Below are 8,390 nucleotides of genomic sequence, written 5' to 3'. Positions count from 1 at the left end.
ACTAAACCCATCTGGTCCTGGGCTTTTTTTAGTTGGGAGACTATTAATGACAGCTTCTATTTCCTTAGGTGATATAGGACTGTTTAGGTCATCAATCTCTTCTTATAGATCCCAGAGGGATGACATTTCATGGAACTTGTTTGAAGAGTGATGCACAACACTGGCTTGCAGCCAGGCTGACTCCAATTCCTGGGTAGCTGGAGCAGACATTCAGACATTCTGGAGAAGGGCCGTGTGACTCCCAGGACTGAGTAGGAAAAGGGTGTCTGCCTCCCCCTTGTCCAGGTAGACCTGTAATAGCTGTAGTCCTCTAATTTTCTGGAGCCAGGGAGTCTGAGACTGTAAACTTTCCCTAGGAGGTGAGAACAGCTTCTGGTTATTTCCTGGATCTCAGGAGGAGTCCCTTAGGTGGATAGAGTCTCAGAAATAGGTTCTCAGTAGAGGTTTTCCATTTTCATCCCAGTGACTATAGTAAAAAGCCTGTGACAGGTGAGCATACATTGACATGCCCTAGCATGGCAATTTTACTGCCTTCTTCTTAAAACATAATTTCTTAATCCATGGACTAGAATGTGGCAGTTGTATTTCCCAAGCAATACAACCAGCAGATGAACTTCTCATTTGCAGCAAATCAACTTTTTTTTTTTTTTTAGTGTTTTCAAAATCAAATAACAAGAAAAGTAAAATCCTGGTGTTAAAGTATTGATAGCTACACTCTAGAAATCTGCAATTAATGATAGAGCTGTGCTGTAAATATGCATCAGTAGACAAATTCACAAGTACTAATTTAGTGCCTTTCTAATGACTTTCATTTTCTTGACTGAGAAATAAGGTTCAGCATTACCTACCGGAAGAGTAAATGTTCTACAGTGCTTGTTAGACCAGTCAGCCAGAATAAAGACACTGTGGATATATACCAGTGTCAGGAAGACAATAAAATTGAATGTAGTAGGCATTCTCTCATTGTTATAGCAAATACTAAGGGAAAATACAGAGAATCTTCAAAGTTAAACACATTTCTGATGCCAGTTTGAATCCCTAGCTTCATGGTATCAGAAATATTTTTTATATAGTAAACAATACTTTTGCTATTCCCTTACTCTCAAACTACATATACCAACAAATAAATAAATAAATAAATAAATAAATAAATAAAATACTGGTTTAGCTGTGCAATTCAGTGTTGTATTGCAAGAAAGTTATTATTTTTAAATGTCAATAGAGATTTCCAGTGTTAAAAGAAATACATGACTTAAGAATAGCAGGCATGTGATCATGGATGAAAACATGCAATTAAATATCAACAACTAAGCACATACACCTTCACAATTCCAAAGTAGTTCAAGAGCTTCATCATTTAAGAATTTAACAGCTTTTGGCTTTCAGAATCAGTGGTCTCTATTCAGAGGCATTTCTGCTTCCTTTGGGACATTTTCTGCCAGCTGATGACAAGGATGTTGTTCCAAAATAAAATTCGGATCTCTTTTTAAATAGAATCTTATTTCCCAGTGTAAGCAATAGATGGAAACTGCCTATTAAACCATCAACTTTAATTAAATAGTTTGCAGCAATAAGATCCCTGTTCTGAACAAGGTGATAAATGCATTGTGCTTTAATTTCATTATTTATGTGTTAAACAAAAAGCTTACAAAGAATGGCAGAACATTGGCTTCTGACTATAACATAGGACAATGTTTACAAAGATTAAAGTCAGCATGTAGACTCAGATCTTGATTGCAAAAGGTACTCATTTTCTGACCTCAGCCATGCCTGAGACACTATTTGGAACTTGCACATTTTTGGTAGATTTAATCAGTTGCATAATCTCCATCCAGCCTAAATCCATTGCCTAACTATAGCCAGCATATTTATTGTTCATGGTTTTCACTATGAGACCCAAGGCAAAAATTTTCTCATGGAGAAGAGGAATTCATGTAGTAAGGAAGATATAGTAGGATTCAAACAAGGTATTCCTAACATGGTTTCATAACACAAAAATCAAAATTATTCACAACAAAATAATTACTAGTAACAGGGCTTATACAAAGATTCTAGTGAGCATAGTATAGTTACGCTTACAAATTCATGTATATTTTTACATTCTACAATAACCAAGATTTAAATCCAGTCTAGCGGTTCACTATCAAATGAGTGAAGGAAATGGAATACATATGCACCATGGAACTTTATATCAGCTGCAAGGAAAAAAATGAGCTTTATGACACTTGCATGAAAATTGGTGGATTTAGACTGCACTGTTTTGTGAAACAAGCAAACATCGTTGTTCCTGTGTTACAATCTGAGGAGGCTTCACACATACAACTGAAAGAAAAGTGTAGAGGATTACTTTCCTACAAGAAAGAGTTAAATTGGCACCGACTATGTAATTTCAGGGGTCTAAGATTGTCTTGAAATTGATCAGCAGTTGATAGCTTTCCTAACGTGAAGAGTCCCAAAGAACTAACCACACAGAAGTACTTTGGTTAGCGCACAGGATTTGATGTCCATGCAGTTTCTCCCACAGCCAGTTAAATTTCCAGTTGAATTGTAGTACCCAAAGCATCTGCATGATCTCTGCTTTACTCGGGAGGGCCCCAATATTCCATTTTTAAAAAAAATGTACAATGCATTGAAGTTTATTAATGGTTATTGCAATTGTAGCAACTCTGTAGGTTTTCATGGCTCAAAACCACCTGGGAAAGCTTTCCTATCGCTTATTCTCTTTGGAGTCCAAATCTAAACTCCCTTTTTTTCTAGCCTCTGCACTGGGAGGTATGGATCTCAGTGAAAGAGGTGTGCTTTATGTCGATGTTCAGAGAATGTAGGATGTCTAAATGGGCAACTGCAGTCCACTATGAGCTACCACTTTCAAATCTAATTGATGTGGTAGCCTGAAATTGAGCCATTGATTTGTTACCCATTCTACTTCAAAATTTTTCAGCAAGAAGCATTTTCCCATTTTCTGGCCCAATCTTTATATATATATATATATATATATATATATATATATATATATATATATACTGTATACACACACACATATATATGTATATGTATATCTATGTATGTGTATCTATATGCCCCCAAATTAAACTCTGATTGTTAGAAATATGATCAGTCATGAAATATATACAGATGTTTTGTCCCCCAATCTAGTAATTTATATCCCATTTGTGTCTCCTTAACCCTTTAAGGTGTAAGAAAAATGGATTAAATGAATAAGCACATGTGAAGTCTTCTGAGCTAACACTTAATGAAAACGTTGAAATTCCCAGGAATAAAGTATCACAAAGTGGTAACCATTATTTTGTAATAAATGCCTTTTCCATTTTCTTTCCCTTGTGACAACTTCATGTTTTTTTTTTTATTTTCTACCTTTCTTGAATTTAATTTTTAAATTAATAAGATGACTGTTATAGACTATTGTTTTACGAATCTGAGAAACATTTGACCACCCTACATCCATTAATTAGCTACATTTGAAGAAGAAGCATAATATACCAGACTTCCATTAATTGGGTTAGGCCAAAGTAAAATTTCATTTCAACTTATTCCTATGTTGCTAGCAGATGAATTAATGCTGATATTTCTTTTTTTTTTTTTTTTTTTTTTTTTTTTTTGAGACAGGGTTTCTCTGTATAGCCCTGGCTGTCCTGGAACTCACTTTGTAGACCAGGCTGGCCTCGAACTCAGAAATCCACCTGCCTCTGCCTCCAAGTGCTGGGATTAAAGGCATGCGCCACCAGGCCCGGCTCAAGAGCAAACATCAATTTTATTTAATACAACTCCCCTCAGGGGCCCTGGAGCTGGGTGGCAGAGGCAATCAAGGAAGGCGACGAGGGTTAGGTATGATAGTACTCAAAATGTCGGCAGTCCCTCCTGCCCACCCACTCAAGCCCACCCTAGGGAACACCTCAGACCTTAGGAGACTGTTGCTTTAGCGGGGAATAAATAAAGAAAAATTAGTGAGAAAAGTACACATTGGCTTTTACTATTTTAAAAAATAATAATAATAACAGTTGCTGTAGCCAGCCATTTCTCTTCTTTGGGCCTTCGGCATGGAGCGGAAAGGAAGATCAAGGCACACTTTAAGCACTCGCTCCAGTTTCTAGCCTTGCCATTGCCGGCTTGAGGTCTGTCTTCAAGTGACCGGGCCATTCCGCGGGCATTGCTCCCAGTCAGCTGGTTCCCTTTGTGTGTGTGGGAGGCCACACAAGGTGCCAGGCGAACCTGAGCAGCACTGTATACCTCCAAAGATTAAGATCAACCCAGAAGGAGAAGAACAACAGAAACAAAACAAAAAACCTAACCCAGTCATTGACGACAGAGCAGAAGGAGGCTTCTGTGCAGGAGGACCCACGGAGAAGCACTCTGTCTATCTGAGACGCAACATTTGAGCCTCAGAATAATATTCCAGGGCATTATTCTCCTGGAACCCCCTTTCACCTCCCCAAAACGCAAGGAAGACAGGTCAATAGCGCCTCTGAGTCTCTGTATACCCAACATTAACAAGGCAGGGGCGTTCAAAACTGAATGGCTTGGCCTGAAGGATTACTACTTTCGGTGGGAACAGGCACATCAATACGTGCACAGGATTCTCACAATCCAGGCGTTGGCCGCTCTTCTCGGTACACAGAGGACCTCCCAGGGGTGTGCGCCTGCCTTGGCTGTCTTAAATTGCATCAAGGGAGCCTTCTGTTCTCTTGGTGTGGCTCAAGGGAGGACACTTCCACTTCTGTGTATTCTACATCCATGTTCTGGGGATCTTTATTTTGATTTATGGGTTTTACTGCATCATTTCCAGGAAGATCATCGTAACCATAATGGCTGTTGGCTTCCACATGAGGCTCAGAAATCTTCTCACTGTTGGAGTTCAGAAGTGGAGCAGCTGGCCTGGACATCCCCACGGGTTTCTGTTTGGCCTTGGCTTTCCTCAGGAAGTAGCACTTGGCTGCAACTCTCAAGGTGGCGATGACCACTCCAATGACGACCACCACCGCAATGAGACCTTTCTTCCACAGGGCAAGGAAGACTCTGACTGTAAGAGTTCTACTTCGGGGACTGGTCCTCATAACGCTGGCTCTGTTGGAGGCTGTACAGTAGTACTGTCCTTCCTGCTTTTTGCTAGCTTGTTTGTTGTGCCAAAACGCTTGGGTGTCATTCACGACCTCTTGGTGGAAGGGTCTGTCCTCCTTTTCTTTGTAAAACTGAAACGTGATTGGGCCCGTCCCCTCTTTCACAGAGCACCGAAGTCTCACTTCCAGACTGTACCTCATTACTCGACAGGATGGCAATCATAACTTTATCCACCGGGGCTATCACCTTGACCCTCAGGATCTCGCTGAGCACCTCGGGGTGGGAATGGCAATTATCTGCTCTGCACTGGTATTCCACATCTCTGGTGGGCTTATCTGTGAATGTTGCTGGGTCATTGGAGGTCATCTCGAGGGTCTGGAAGTCACTCTTTGCTTTCATAAGGTGGTAAGTGATGGGTGCAGTTCCATTTTCAGACTGGCAGCTGATGCCTATGGCATGTCAATGCTGATATTTCTTAAAGAGCTTAAAGATATGTTTATCCCAAACATGTGACTATGAAGCTTAATCAAGCTCTACTTTTAAAATAAGTCTCATCAATTTATAAATTTATATATAAAACGTATTACACAGATAATTCAGCTGATGAATGAATAGAATGTGTTTGAAAATTATGTCCTACTTCAAAAGCTGTTGTGATTATGTCATTGACTACATAGGAGATGAAATCCTTGTTTATAAGTTCTAACACAAACAGTGAGTCAGATAATTTTACCAAATGTTTGCAAAATAATACATGTCTGAGATGTATATGGCACAAAAATACTGTCATTAGTAAAGACAGCTATTACTTGTCAAACATAGTTTTCAAATATGACATGAAGAAAGATCTTTTGGCAAACATTTAAAAGTGATTTTTATAATCACTGTAAGTGATACTAAAACAAACCAACTGTGTGCTATGAAGGGCTCTTTCTCAGAGGTGGGTTTGCAGTACATGACAGGCACCAGAAACCTGAAGGAGAAAAGTAGGACTTGCTCCTTCTGTGTGTCACAGATGGGCACTCTGTTCCACAGGACATATGTGGAAGTAAAATCGTACTGATGCAAATAACACGGGACCCTTGGTATAGTACCAATACCCCCAAGAAAGCTGTATTTTTGTGGACCATCCTGTAGATATGTGGCTGAGCTATGACAGGACCCAATGGAATGATGACAATTAGGAGAGATGTGGCTAGCTCTTGGGCTAATTATATTTGTTGTTAATTCCATTCTCATGTGAGTGTGAACAAGAAATGAGTCAGCACTCAGGTGATTTCCTATAAACTTGCTTCCCATCTTAATTTGTAAAATAAAGGAGAGCTGGTAATTGGGCAGATAAAAGAGAAGGTGGAGCTGAAGGGGGAAGAAAAGAAGGAGAAAATGTAAGAGGGAAAGGACTAGGATACAGAGGAGGAGGAAGACAAGAAAAGTGGAGCAGAAACACATTGCCTGGAGAAACCACAGGTTCTAGGGGGGTCTCATAGATGTGGAAGATGGTAGTGTAGTGGTAGATCTGCCCAATCTAGGCACACAGCATATATTCATAATAACTGAGCTGTGTTTTCATTTCTGGGGCATAGTTGGGAGATTTACTGCAACAAGAGAACTGCAATGACTGTTTCTGTAGCTAATTGGCCTCTGTTGCATAGTTATTTCTTTCTCTTGGATTCCAGGGAGATCACCACTTACCCGAGGCTTCTTGGTGGAGGAGGAAGGCCCTGTTCACCAGGCTCAAGTTTTTTGTCTGATTAAAAAATCTCAAAAAGACAGTGAGGAACACCTTCTAATTTTTGCTATTGAGTACAGGGCAACTTCCCACATTTCAACTAACAATGCCAAACATTTCATGATTTTGAGTTGCATATTGAGGTTACTTTGTACAGGACTCTATGAAAACAAATGAAGCAGTTATGGCTATAGTCCAGAAGGTACAGTGATTGCCTAACTTGCACATAATTATAAGTTCTATTTTCAGCACTGTGTGAACTAGGTACTATGGTGCTAGCTTGTAACCCTAGCACTTAAGAGGTGTAAGCAAAAGGGCCATGAGTTCAGAGTCATTCATTCTGTTATTCAGGGTGGATGATGACAGCCTGGGCTATGTGTTATCCTGCTTCAAAAGCAAAAACCAAAAACCGGACAACAACCAAAAAAAGGAAAATGAAATAAAATAATGAAAACAATAATTCAACATAGTTTTTAAAATAAAATTCACCAACTAAGAATCCAGTAAATGAAACATTTAAAACTGAATATGATAATTAATGTAGAAACAAAGATATTCTCCCTGTTTATCAAGTTTTGGTGATGGTTTTTCTGAATTTTCTCAACTTAAGCATTATACATTGGGTCATCTTCCTTTCTCTTTACAACAGGCTCAGATTTCAAAAGCTAGAGTGAGTAAATTTAGGGAAAAAGATACCCCTACTCATAAGAGTTTGTTTCTGTCTCTATACTGTTGTTCTGTCTCTATAGCCTTGCTCTCCCCTAGGCTTGATGGTTCCAGTTACTAGAATTCCATCCACTAACCAGTGTGCTATCTTGTTCCAAGGCTGTTAGCTCCTAATTGTGCATTGTGTGTTTTTAAGTGAGCCTAATTCCTAACTGAGCTGACTTTCCTCCTATTGAAATTGAAGTCTGATATTTAAAACATTTTATGTCAGTTCTTGGAGAATTCCATACAATGTATTTTGATCATATTTGCTCTGTTGGACACAGCTTCTTCCACATTCATCCCCACCTCCTCTACCTATTTTCTCAGCCTTTGCTCTCTGTCTTATGGATGTTTTATTTTGTTCTATTCGTATAGGTTTTTTTTCCCTACTTGTATGCCTGTGCACTTTGCAGGGTCTGGTACCCATCATGACCAGAAGAAAAGGTCAGATCTAGATTTGGAAAGAGATGCTTGTGAGCTGCCTTGTCTGCACTAGAACTGAGACTGTTTCTCTGGAACAGCAGCCAGCATCCATAACTACAGAACCATCTCTGCATTTTACTTTTCTTCTTCAATCTAGAGTAATTTGTGCTAACCAAGTCCTCTTGGGTGGGAGCCTACCCTATTTGATTTGATTTTCATCTGTCCTAGGTATAGAACAGCTTTGGTCACCAAGTCAGGCATCAAGCTAGGTTGATCTGCTTTGTCCCTGGCAGGTATAAGATCAACATCACCAACAAGGTGTCACTTTGCCCAGTTGCCCTGCCCCTTATCAGCTGCATCATTTTAGGGAATGGGTCATGCACCTCATCTGGACAGCACAGGAAAGCTGACCCTGGTGGTAGGGGTGTTGGTGAGCCAGGCAGAGAGCAAGAGC

At 39.7% G+C, this 8,390-nt stretch overlaps 1 pseudogene; it reads right to left on the bottom strand.

The window, feature by feature from the left end:
* Positions 1–4,682: 4,682 nt before the first annotated feature.
* On the bottom strand, positions 4,683–5,529 carry LOC110316882 (annotated as a pseudogene).
* Positions 5,530–8,390: the final 2,861 nt, after the last annotated feature.

Source organism: Mus pahari, chromosome 2 (assembly GCF_900095145.1).
Source record: "Mus pahari chromosome 2, PAHARI_EIJ_v1.1, whole genome shotgun sequence".
NCBI lineage: Eukaryota > Metazoa > Chordata > Mammalia > Rodentia > Muridae > Mus > Mus pahari.
Note: the sequence above shows the minus strand (reverse complement) of the source record. Positions and strands in the feature narration are given on the sequence as shown.